Raw genomic sequence first — 13792 nt, forward strand, 5'->3', positions numbered from 1 at the left:
GTGCTTAGCATGACTGGCTTTTTCTGATAATTCAAGTCCCAGCATAGCCATTATCTTCTCTTACTGTATTTGCTTGACCAGCTCATCTAAAGTAGCCCACCTCTGTGTCCCATTCCCTATGTTATTCTTTAGCATTTCTCTATGTTTATTTGATTTCTAATGCCTGTCATAATTTTAAGTATAGATTTATCCACTTGCTTGTTGACTGACTTTCTTTCCCACTAGACTGCAAGCTTCGTGAGAGTTCTCCATTGTATACCTAGCACGTGTAACAGTGGCCAGCAGCATAGATTCTCAAAAAATATTTTTCAGGAAATGAATGAGTACATGGGATGAATATATTTATTGAAATATTTTTTAATACCTTAGAAAAAAATTTTCCTTCTCCTTAATGGAGGTGTTATAATTTATTTGTGAGGAGAGACAATTTTCATCCCCTGTGTGGCCTGGAAGGCAGTCTCATTCCCCTTTGTGTTGGCTTTACTATGAACTGTTCTAGCACAACAGTAGGACAGCAGTATCTCTGGCTGATAAGGACAGTGTTGAATTTCAAGATCTCTTGGCTGAGCTCAGGGTGCCTCAGTTTGCTGCGTTTTCTGATAAGACTCTTCCCCAGGACACCTGTAGCTCACATCATTGCACAGTCACTTGGTGTTCCCCTATGCCCTTCATCCTGCATATAAATAAGAGAAGTGAGATGGGGCCAGGAGCTGTCACCTGGAGCCTGACCCAGTCTAAGCATGGCTCTTACTGGGCTGATGAGAGCTTGGGAGATGAGACGGATTCTGCTTGCTCTGCTTGCTTGCCTTGGCACTCAGCACAGCGGATTGTTTGGCATATTATATTACAAGAAAGTGGTATTTGTGATTTCATTGCTCATGGAATCATTTTCATTATATATATTTAACTAATTGCCACTGATTTATAGGCAAACTATTGATTTTCTACATTTATTTTTACTTGGCTATCTTCAAAAACTCTAATTATTCAAATAGTTTTTCAGTTGATTTGCGCAGGATTTCTGGATAAAAATCTAAATCATATCATGTACAAATAATGAGTTTTTGTTACCTCTTCTTCAGTCATTATGCATCTTATTTATTTTATTATTGTATTTCAATCTCTAAAATTTACAGGATGTCATACAACAGTGTCAACAATAAGCATTGTTTTATTTCTGATTTGAATTGAAATACCTCTAGTGTTTTATTATTAAATGGGCTGTCGATTAATGCTATGTAGTCTTTACTATATCAGTCTTTAGCTTGCCTTCCTGTTTTCCTACTTTGCTAAAAAATCTTTTTTTCTATAGGTTATTTTCAAGTGTTTAGAAAGGCTACCTAGTTTTAGGCTCAATCTGCTTCCTTGTAACTTTTTTCTTTTAGTACCATTTTATAGATAAGTGTTTTTCTTATCCATGTTTCTGATATTTAAAACTTGTAATCCTGTTAAGAGTCCCTCTTCTTAAGATTCCTCAAACTATCACACATGTACTTGATTTTCAGACCTTTGTTCAGATGAGTTACTCTCTGGACTTTCTCAAGTTGTCAATGTCTCTTTAACTAGTGACTGGTCGACTGTGGAGGTCTGTTATTTTCCTTCCTGGAAAGAGTGTATGGATTTGTCTCTTCAGTCCTAAAATTCTTAACACAAGAAATGCTGTGAGGAGTCCTTTAGGAATATGAAGTCAGCTCGAGGATGGTCTTGACCGCCGTGCTGAGGGTGTCGCACACTGGGGAGGGTGGGGATGGCCGTGCTTGTCAGGTACCATGAAACCCAGGACAGCTTCTGTCTCTCAAGGAATTCTAAAATTTTAGAGTCAGGGAAATAAATGTTTTTCAGACACAAGCACTGGGATATTAAGTCTGTTTAAAAGATGCTGCTATAGGGGATTTTAAGTGTTCATAGCCTCAAAATCATGAATCAGAACATTGGCTCCAACATCTGACACAGGGAAAACATCACCAGCCCATAGCCATCTGGCAGAGCTACTGAGCAATCCTGGGAGAAGGTTCTTATCTGTCTATGTTCTTGATAATTATAATGTAATAATTTCTGTTGTGAATTCATTGTCATGCCAACACATATCTCTGTGCATTGAATAAATAGGATACTTTCAGAACCTCAAAGGTTTGTTCCACGACAACTGGAAGCAGAAGGGAAAGAATGTAAACTTACTCCCTGTGTCTCACTCCCCTTTTCTGATCTCTGGAGTCATGTCTCCAACTGCCTCCTAGTTTTAACTCATTGAAAGTCCACATCACTACCTGAGACTCAGTTTCTATTTTTCCCTTATTAAACTGCATTCCTTGTTTGGTTGTGGCAGAGGCTTCTTATTCCCTAAGATCTACTGTGTCCTTCTAGCATAGTAATAGAATCTCTATTGACTGGGCAAATGTCCATCTAAAATAATATCTACCTACCTTTTCAGCCTCCCTTGTTTATTCTTTCTAATGTGATGTGAATGAATGGGTCGTGTGATAGCTTCTGGGACCCCTCTTTAAATGACTGCCATCAAAAGCACTCTTGTTGTTCATCCATTTCTTCTTGATGGCTGGAATGAAGAGATGATGGTTGAAGCTGGAGCTGGTGCAGAAACTTGAAACATGAGGTGATTTTGGGAAGAGTCCTTGCATGGGATCAACAAAATAAAAGAGCTTTGGTCCCTGATGTGATGGGGCATTGTATCAATCCTGAATTGCATAGCTCCATTACTGCATGAGAAAGAAATGAACTTCTCTGTTGCTAATCCCTGCTGTTTTTGGGAGTCTGTTATCTGTGGCTGCCCCCTAAGCCTGACTGAGATGCATAGGGAAATGCTCCACCATCGTCATTCTTGTCACTCTCAACAGGAAACTAACAGCCATCTTCTTACCTAATTGCTTACTGAAGCCTCGGAGTTGTGATTCAGACATGGCTCTTGAATCTGGCCACACCCCTCTTCTCACTAATGTTAATCTTTTGGTTATCATCTCTTGCCAGTATTGTTGCTGCACAATCTTAATAGTTCACTCTGCTTCCAAGATCTTTTTACTTTATTCCATCTTGAAATCTTTCTAATAAATTAAAATCTCCATAGTACTCCTTTGTGTCCACATCTCTATCATCCTCAAGATAAAGTGGAACTTCTAAGAATGTCATTCTAGGCCTTTTGCTGTATTCCCCTAATATCTCCAGCATCTTTTCCTGGCTACCCTCTAACCACCACAGCTACTTGGAATGCCTTACTGTTTCACAGCCTCTGTGCCCACTTTTTTTTTTTCCTTTAAAATTTTTATTTTGGTATCATTAATCTACAATTACATGAAGGACATTATGTTTACTAGGTTCCCTCCTTCACCAAGTCCCCCCCACATCCCCATTCACAGTCACTATCCATCAACATAGTAAGATGCTGTAAAATCACTACTTGTCACCAAGTTCTCTGTGCCCCTTTTTTATGTCTCTCTGCCTGTGCACACTTTCCACTGCCAGGAATTATTTTCAGCTTTTCTCTCTCTAGTAAACACCCTCTTATCATTCAAAATTTAGCTCATATATTATAGTAATAATGGGTAATATTTTTTGACCAACAAATGACATGTCTCATTCAAGTTCTCAGACAACCCTATGAGATGAGCCTTTTATTATCAAGCCCACTCTAAAGATGAAGCCAAGAAAGATTAAGTGCTTTGCTTGAGGTTTAAGGCAGGTACACATAGATGGTGGAGCTAGTGTAATCAAACCTGCGCAGTCTGACTACAGATGCATGTTCTGAACCACAACGTCATACTGCCTCCCTCTGACTGTGTTTTCTTCAGTTGCCCATATGTAACTTCCTCTCTGAAGTTCTCCAGTATGGGTTCAGGCAGGACATAGTAACTCTTGCCTATCTCTGTGATTCTACAGTACTTGTTCATGTCTAATAGATGGTCTGTTAATGATTTCTTTGTCTACCTTCTCCTAAGAGTCTGTAACCTTTCTGGGGATGAAGTTATGGCTTCTCTATTTTTGTAACCCCAGAATTGAGTACAGTAACCATAGTAACAGTCACAATACAGGCTACAATATTAAAATGTTTAAGCCTAAAGAACAATTGAACATGAATATAAAAGAACCTTAGCTCTCTTACTGTATATTGAAGCTTTTTTCTCTTTTTCTCAGCCCCCCCTCCCAACAGCAGTTGTTGCTCTAATGTTTTTAATGGCTTCTTAATTAATCTTTGCAGACTCTCCCCTTCAAGCCATCTTCCATCAGCCATCCACGTCTTTCCACAACATGTGTGGTCATGTAACTTTCCTGTGTCTGATCCTCCATGGGCCCTAACAGCTTTCATGATAAAATGCAAACTCCCAGGATGCCAGATAGATTCTGTCCAGATCTGACCCTGCCCACCTTTCCAGTCTCACCTTCTCCACTCCTGAATTTGTACTATTCTCTCTAGCTGTATGGATGCCCACCTAAAAAACACATGGAATCATTCTTTCTTGCCTTTTCACACACTGTCTCACTGTCTCCATCTTTGTTGTGAAGCTTTATGTGTTTATTGAGCACCTGGGGGCCTGGTTTAGCTGCAGAGTGTGAATCACTAGGTCTGTGGTGAGGTCTGAAATTCTGCATTTCTCATAAGCTCCCTGGTAATGGTGATGCTGCTGATCTGCTGACCACACTTTGAGTATCACAGATACCAGAGGGCCCTTTTCCTCTTCTCCCTTTCAGTAAGTCCCTCTAAACCTGCACACTGAATACAGGTATCAGCTTTTCCAGGAATCACTGGATGATTCTCTGTCTAGTGAGAGGAGACAGTAAGGTTCATCTTCATATCCTCAGGTTCTAGATTCCCACCTGGAAAAGATGCGTGTTCAGTGAATTCTCACCAACTGAATGCTAGCTGTTCATTTAGTGGGCAAAGAGTTTATGGAGTGGTAGCCCCTAAGCTAAGAAATGTGCATGGTGTAGTGAGACACAGTCCAATACACGAACTAACATCTTGGGAGCCTCTTCTATGCAAAGCACTGTGATTTATGTCTGTGGTGCAGGAAAGAGAAAGACACAATGTCTGCCCACAGGATCCTGTAGAGAAGTGGGGGACACAGACCAACACGTAGATCACTACACAGCATAGCGTGGTGTGATGCATGGCAAGAGTGATTTCTTAGTGAGGAACATTCTGAAGGGGGAACTGTTTGTTTTTCATAGGTGCTGAGGGATGTGTTCATGGCCATGTGAATTGAGGCAGGAGGAAATAGCAGCCATCCAGCAGGAGGTTGGTGGAGGGAGATGTTTCAGGCAAAGGGAACAGGATGAGCAAACTTCTTAGCCTTTCTTCTACTGAAACTTAAATGGTTCAGTGTTGTTCCTGTGCACCGTGTATGGGTATGTCCCTCGTCACTGCAGCTCTTTCCTCCTTTTTCTTATTATTCAGATCTCAAGTATTTGAATGATGTGTTACTACAGGGATAATATTGAATCTGCTCTAATTTATTTAGTAAATAATTTGAAAACATTCATAATATTGTTAGTAGTAGACAGATTATGGGATTTCACATAATTGATTAGAATGTAGCAGTGATTTAGTACTGCTGCTGAGAGTACATCAGTAAATACAAAAAGGTGTGAGAGTAAATACTTTCTGGGGCATTGTCAAGAAATAAAGTGGCAGGAGAGCAGAGTGGTTATGAGTATATGTCTGAATTCTGACTGGGAACCAACATCAACTCTACTGTTCACTATATGTTTGTGGGCACCTCAGAGCTAAAGATAATTTATCCATAGAACTTTATGAGAATTAGATGAATAGATACAAGTTAAAGGCTTAGAATGGTTTCTGGCTCAATGTACATGTGCAGTGAGTGTTATCAGTTATTATTCTGGCATGCTTGCTGGTAGATAGGCTAACCATATTATGTATTGTCCCACTCAGTCCTCTTTGAGAGTAAAAGAGGAAGCGTCTCTAATTACAGTGGGACAAGAGGCTTAAGTGAAGAGATGTCAGGCATACCAGATGTATAGTTATCCTAGGGATGGGGTATGTTGTAGAAGATGAAGTTGGGAAGGTGAATTGGGGTCATTTGTTGATTATTCATCTCTTGGGAATATGAAAAAATTAGGCCCCATATCTCAATATTTGAACTTTGACACTTTGATGTGTACCACCTGGTTAGGAAATAATAGTAATAGTAATAATAGTCACTGCTTGCTGAGTGAACGCTTTGCTCTAGGTATCACACCTACATTCTCATTGATCCTCACATTGGCCTCACTAGGTGGCTGTTATTCCCTGTACTCACTTCCTTTTGCTGTTGTCACAAATTAGCACAAATTTGGTGGCTTAGAACTAACAGGATTATTCTCTCATAGTTCTGGCTGTCAACAGGACCACACTCCCTCTGGAGGTTCTAGAGCAGAATCCATTCCTTGCCTCTTCCAGCTTCTGGTAGATCCGGGAGTTCTTTGGCATGTGGCCGCATCATTCCATCCCTTGCCTCTGGTTGTATTGTCTCCTTCTCTTCTATGTGGCTTCTTTTCTGTGTATTCGGCCTACAAACTTTCTCTGCCTTTCTCTTATAAGGATGCATGTAATTACATATAAGGCTCACCCAGATTACCCAGGATAAGCTCCCCCTTTCAAGGTCTTTAATATGGTCACATCTTTTGTTATATAAGGTAATATCACTCTTTACCATATAAAGTAATATTTACAGGTTCTGGAGATGAGGGAGAAGACATATTTTTTGGGGGAGCCACATTAAACTCACTATAATTCACATTTTATAGAGGAGGAAACTAAGTTTCAGAGAATTTAATTCCCTGGCCTGAGATTGCGCAGGTAGCAAGCGGATGCACTGTAATTATAAGCCATTAAATTTGCAAGTCATGTTCCTGAGTGTGACTTCAGGCTCCAGGACCACATGGATATTAAATAAAAATAAGTAGCATTGAGCTCCATCCAGTAATGGCTCAGTCCTTAGGAGAAAAGAACTATAAGAAATTTACAGCAGCTAGACTGACACTGGTACCATCCTTTGCTTCAGTGGTTGTGATAGACCAGAATCATATGGCATTAAAATTCAAAGCAAGGAGAGCAGATTTCCCATATTAGGTTTCTCAAATAATAAGCTATGTCCCCAATGACAGGGACAGATGAAATGAATTTTTATATTTTTCATATTTTATTTCAACTAATTTTGTGAAAACAGCCCAAGTGATTTATTTTATTTTTATCTGAGTGTTCGGCCCTATTTGTCATCATTGAAGGTGACGCAAGAGAGGGACCCAGAGGAGCAAACTCAGCGCTAATACGGCTGCGGATGAAAGGAGTGGTGCGGATGAAACAGGAAAGAACAGCGTGGTGGTTTGGGTTCATCAGCTCTCTTTAGAACAAGAGCTAGCTCTCTCCCAGGAGAACCCCAGTATGAAATGTTCCTTTCCATTCTAAACAGATACTTAGAAAATATCCATACTATAAATTTGTCTAAGCTAAGGTTTCTTTGGAAATGTAATCTTGCCTAGAGAGTGGGTTTATTTGCTCTGTCCCTCAAATGTGCTACAAAATGAATCTGAAAAGGCTTGTGCATTATGGAAAAATGATATTCTGAGTTTTGAATTTGTCAAGAAGTGTAGGTATCAGAGTTCTGTTTTTTCCTTTCCCCTGTCTATCCCGTCCTCAACCTAGAGCAGCTCAGAACACCGAGGCTGAACTTGCTAATAATAACTTCAGTGTGGCCTGTCCTGGTTGTAGACACCAATTCCATGCCTCCATGGGGCCTGGTCAGTGGAGTGAGTGGGTGAGCACAAGAGCTCCTGTGCGAGTAGCTGGTAACTGAACAGCTGCTTCCTTGCTGAGGTGATTTTCTTGGAGGGCTACATCAAATGAATGATTAGTGATGAATGAATTAAGAAGATGCTTCAAGTCCTCTGATAGCCCACACATCTCTGTCAGTTTGATAATATTTACAACACGTGAGAAAATAATTCTGAGAGTGCATTTGCAGTTGTTACCAGTCTTACCTCCAAATGAGTGTTCTTACCCACGCCAAAGATCTCTTAAGAATCCATGCACTTATTCCTATGAGGACTCATCTCTCAAAAAGATTCGTGTAAATCTTTGGAGTGACTTCAGAATGTCTGAAAATCACATTCACATTTTGAGCTCAAAACTGATTTTTAGTGGACTTAAACTGACTGCTGTTCATTGCTTCCATCATATACCCTATCATTTGGCAATAGAACCTACTTTTCATTTGGGGAATTACTCCTTCCCCATTTCGTGTCGTCCTTCATAAAACCCTCCCTATGCTAGTCGACCAGAGAATTCCCTTCCCCTGGCCACAGTGGTGCAGTGACGGCAAGGCCTGTATCAACAACTAGGAGCACACAAAGATAAACACTAAAATCTGTGGGGTAATCATATGTTATATGAGGGAAATAAATGAACATTAGAACTGGGATGAAGACAGCAGAATCAGTCAATTCAGAAAATTTTCTAGGGAGGAAGTTATCAATTGAAGACCTAGAGTCCTGTCTGGTCTTCTTTGCCTGTGGAAGGATTTGATCCAACCTAAGTAGTTAAAATCTCCAGGATACTGGCAGACACCTTTCACAATCTATGCTTAATCCTTCAAATCAACGGTTGATAAGAACATTCTGGTAAAATGTTTCCCCACCTCTTAGGAAAAAGTTAATTGTCTCCTAGTTTACAAGGAAAAGTTATGCAATAGGATCCTGTTTATAAAACACGATTGTAAATAAATGCAGTTTAATTTTCTTTTTGCTACAGTTTGCTACTATGTTGACAGTTGGTTCCTGGCAGAAAGTAAGGGATAGAAAGAAAGCCTAAGGTTTGTTTCTCAAGAAATCATACAGGAAACAAAAGAAAGCTGTTTTCATCATCTAGAGTGGCTTTGCCAGCAATTATGTTTTATGAAAAATAAATAATCCATTCTGTTTCCAAAAGGCCCTGATAAGATAAAAAAAAAATCAAATCTTTTCCTGTGGTTTTAGGGTGGCAAGTTTCATGATGGAAATAAAGTGAGTCTGTGTTCTCTAAGTAATTTATTCGTGCATCTTGGCACAGCAGCCCTGATGGGCTTGCTGCCAGGTATTCTGAGCTGTAGTTTGTCATGTCTGACTCTTTAGTTCTTTCAAGCAATTGAAGAAATGGCCTTCTGCAGGCTGTCAGTGACAGATTCTAGCTCACTCACATAGATAAAGCTCAATTAGCTCCTGGAAAAAACATCTTTTAAAAATGCAATGAGCTGCACCACGAAAGATAGGCAGACAATGGCACCCAGAACAAAATAAATGTTACTGTTGAGGAAGGGCGTGTCCACAATAAGCAAGTGTACAGCTGTTTTATTGGACAGTTCCCTCACTGAAAACAAAGGCATGGGCATTTTTAATTACTGCAATTGTTAGGATAGATCTCTGTTTTAAAAGCATGATAAACTCAGCAATCTTGAAGATTTAGCGTGCCATTCATTCATTCATTCACTCATGACTCAGGCCCATACTCCATAACTTCTAAGGAATTCTAACCTAGAGGAGAGGTATCAAAGTAGCCTCTCTGGTTAAATATGGCCTGCAAATGTGCTATTTAATCCACATAGTATTTGAAATGTTGAGCTAACATTTCAAAAGAGTTTTATGCATACAAAAATTCAGACTTTTGGCATTTCTTAAAATACTGGAACACCTGGAAACTGTATATATATTTTGGGGGACAAAAGCAACTCATGGTAACTACCTACAGCATCTGGAGGAGTGGCATGCCTCCTCTGCTCACTGCGGTCCCCATCAGGCTTGCTGTACTCATTCTGATACTTGCCTTGCCCTGGTGTAGACAGAAGCCTGGTCACCTGTGATCACCAAGTGATTCTGACAGTCTCCTACATCAAAGCACTTGAAATTCTTTAAAAATGGAGACTAGATTCCTGCCCTGGACTAAAGAATGAAAATGTATGGATGTAAGGAATAGTGAATTTTTTGCAAACAAAAGTTGTTGAATCACTGATAACAATGACCAGATAGAATTATATTCTTTAAAAAAAAGATGAAAATGTTAAAATCATAAATGGACTCATGTTTGGACATTATATAGAATGTTATGTTACATGATATTTGTGTACCTTATTTATGTTACCTTATTCGTTTTGCTTTTATTAAGGTATCGTTGATATACAATCTTATGAAAGTTTCACATAGCAACATTGTCGTTACTACATTCACCCATATTATCAAGTCTTCACCCACACCCCATTGCAGTGACTGTCCATAAGCGTAGTAACATGCTATAGAGTCACTATTTGTCTTCTCTGTGCTATACTGACTTCCCTGTAACCCTCTACATTACATGGGCTAATCATAACGCTCCTTAATCCCCATCTCCCTCCCCACCCACCATCCCCCACAACTCCCCTTTGGTTACCAGTATTCCCTTCTTGGAGTCTGTTAGTCTGCTGCTGTTTTGTTCCTTCAGTTTTGCTTTGTTCTTACAGTCCACAAATGAATGGAATCATTTGGTACTTGTCTTTCCCTACCTGGCTTATTTCATGAACATAATACCCTTTAGCTCCATCCACGTTGTTGCAAATGGTAGAATTTGTTTTCTTCTTATGGCTGAATAATATTCCATTGTGTATATGTACCACATCTTCTTTATCCATTCATCTACTGATGGACACTTAGGTTGCTTCCATATGTTGGCTATCATAAATAATATTGTGATGAACAGAAGGGTGCATATGTCTTTCTGAATCTGTGATCTTGTTTTTTTTTTTTGGGGTAAATTCTTAGAGTGGAATTCCTGGGTCAAAGGGTATTTCTATTTTTAGTTTTTTGAGGAACCTCCGTATTGCTTTCCACAATGGTTGCACTAATTTCTTTCCCACCAGCAGTGTAGGAGGGTTCCCCTTTCTCCACATCCTCGCCAGAATTTGTTGTTCTTAGTCTTTTGGATGCTGGCCATCCTTACTGGTGTGGAGTGATATCTCATTGTGGTTTTAATTTGCATTTCCCTGATGATTAGTGATGTGGAGCATCTTTTCATGTGCCTGTTGGCCATCTGAATTTCTCCTTTGGAGAACTGTCTGTTCAGATCCTCTGCCCATTTTTTAATTGGGTTATTTGCTCTTTGGGAGTTGAGGCATGTAAGTTCTTTATATATTTTGGATGTTAACCCATTATTGAACATGTCACTGACAAATATATTATCCCATACTGTAAGATGCCTTTTTGTTCTACAAATGGTGTCCTATGTTGTACAGAAGTTTTTAGTTTGATATAGTCCCACTGGTTCATTTATGCTTTTGTTTCCCTTGCCTGAGGAGATGTGTTCAGGAAAAAGTTGCTATTTATATTCAAGAGATTTTTGCCTATGTTTTCTTCTAAGAATTTTGTGGTTTCATTACTTACATTCAGGTCTTTGATCCATTTTGAGTTTACTTTTGTGTATGGAGTTAGACAGTAATCCAGTTTCATTCTCTTGCATGTAGCTGTCCAGTTTTGCCAACACTAGCTGTTGAAGAGGCTGTCATTTCCCCATTGTATATCTGTGGCTCCTTTATCATACATTAATAGACCATATATGGTTGGGTTTATATCTGGGCTCTCTAGTCTGTTCCATTAGTCTATGGATCTGTTCTTGTGTCAGTACCAAACTGTTTTGATTACTTTGGCTTTGTAGTAGAACTTGAAGTCAGGGAGCATAATACACCCTTCTTTTTCTTCCTTCTCAGGATTGCTTTGGCTATTTGGGGTCTTTTGTGGTTCCATATGAATTTTAGAATGATTTGCACTAGTTCTTGGAAGAATGCTGTTGGTATTTTGATAGGGATTGCATTGAATCTGTAGATTGCTTTAGGCAGGATGGCCATTTTGACAATATTAATTCTTCCTATCCATGATCTTGGCATGTATTTCTGTTTATTGGTATCTTTAATTTCTCTCATGAGTGTCTTCTAGTTTTCAGGGTATAGGTCTTTCACTTCCTTGGTTAGGTTTATTCCTAGGCATTTTATTCTTTTTGATGCAATTGTGAATAGAATTGTTTTCCTGATTTCTCTTTCTGCTAGTTTATCATCAGTGTATAGGAATGCCACAGATTTCTGTGTATTAATTTTGTATCCTGCAACTTTGCTGAATTCAGATATTAGTTCTAGTAGTTTGGAGTGGATTCTTTAGGGTTTTTTATGTATGATAACATGTCATCTGCAAATAATGATAGTTTCACTTCTTCCTCACCAATCTGGATGCCTTTTATTTCTTTATGTTGTCTGATTGTTCTGATTAGGACCTCTAGAACTATGTTGAATAAATGGGGTGAGAGTGGGCATCCTTATCTTGTTCCTGATCTTAATGCAAAAACTTTCTGCTTCTCACTGTTAAGTATTATGTTGGCTGTGGGTTTGTCATATATCGCCTTTACTATGTTGAGGTACTTGACCTCTATACCCATTTTATTGAGAGTTTTTATCATGAATGGATGTTGACTTTTGTTGAATGCTTTTTCAGCATTCATGAGATTTTTGTCCTTCTTTTTGTTGATGTGGTGGATGATGTTGATGGATTTTTTAATATTATACCATCCTTACATTCCTGGAATAAATACCACTTGATCATTATGGATGATCCTCTTTACGTATTTTTGAATTTAGTTTGCTAATATTTTATTGAGGGTTTTTGCATCTATATTCATCCCAGGATAATGGTCTGTAATTTTCTTTTTTTGTGGTGTCTTTGCCTGTATTGGGTATTAGAGTGTTGCTGGCCTCATAGAGTGAGTTTGGAAGTGTTCCCTCTATTACTTTTTTGGAAAACCAAGGAGGATGAGTATTAGGTCCTTTCTAAATGTTTGATAAAATTCAGTGATGAAGCCATCTGGTCCAGGTATTTTGTTCTTAGGTAGTATTTTGATTACCAATTCAATTTACTTGCTGGTAATTGGTCTGTTCAGATTTTCTGTTTCTTTCTCAGTCAGTCTTGGAAGGTTGTATTTTTCTAGAAAGTTGTCTGTTTCCTCTAGGTTATCCAATTTGTTATCATATAATTTTTCATACTATTCTCTAATAATTCCTTGTGTTTCTGAGGTTTCCATAGTGATTTTTCCTTTCTCACTTCTGATTCTGTTTATATGTGTAGACTCTCTTTTTTGCTTGATAAGTCCTGCTAGGAGTTTATCTGTTTTGTTTATTTTCTCAAAGAACCAGCTCCTGGTTTCATTGATTCTTTCCATTGCTTTGTTCTTCTCAACTTTATTTATTTCTTCTCTTTTCTTTATTATGTCCCTCCTTCTACTGACATTGGACCTCATTTGGTTCTTCTTTTTCTGGTTTCATTAATAGTGAGTTTAGACTGTTCATTCGGGATTGTTCTTCCTTCTTGAGGTAAGCTTGTATTGCTATATACTTCTCTCTTAGCAGAGTTAGTTCCCAACCTGCTGGGCTGAGTGTACCAGGATAGTTTTGTCCATCTGTCCTGTCCCCTGAGCAGCAAGCTCTATGTAACCCTTGCCCCTTTAGCAGCCCTCTTGCTATTGGGAAGTCTTCCAAAGTGCTTGCCTTTCTTTTATCCCAGAGCAGTCAGTTGTGGGTACCTGTTCTCCACAAGTGGGTGGAATCTCAATCTCTTTGATTATTCTGCCTGTCTTTGCTTTCCAATCCCTTCAATCTCCAGAGCACCATGTAATGTGGGTTTGTGCTCCTGGAGCAGATCTTCAGTGATGGGTGTTTAGCAGTCCTGGGCTTCTTCTCCCTCCCTGCTGTGTTTCTCTTCCTCCTCCCTGTGAGCTGGGGTCAGGGGAGGGCTTGGATCCTGC

This window comes from Manis javanica, chromosome 2 (assembly GCF_040802235.1).
Source record: "Manis javanica isolate MJ-LG chromosome 2, MJ_LKY, whole genome shotgun sequence".
NCBI classification, from domain to species: domain Eukaryota; kingdom Metazoa; phylum Chordata; class Mammalia; order Pholidota; family Manidae; genus Manis; species Manis javanica.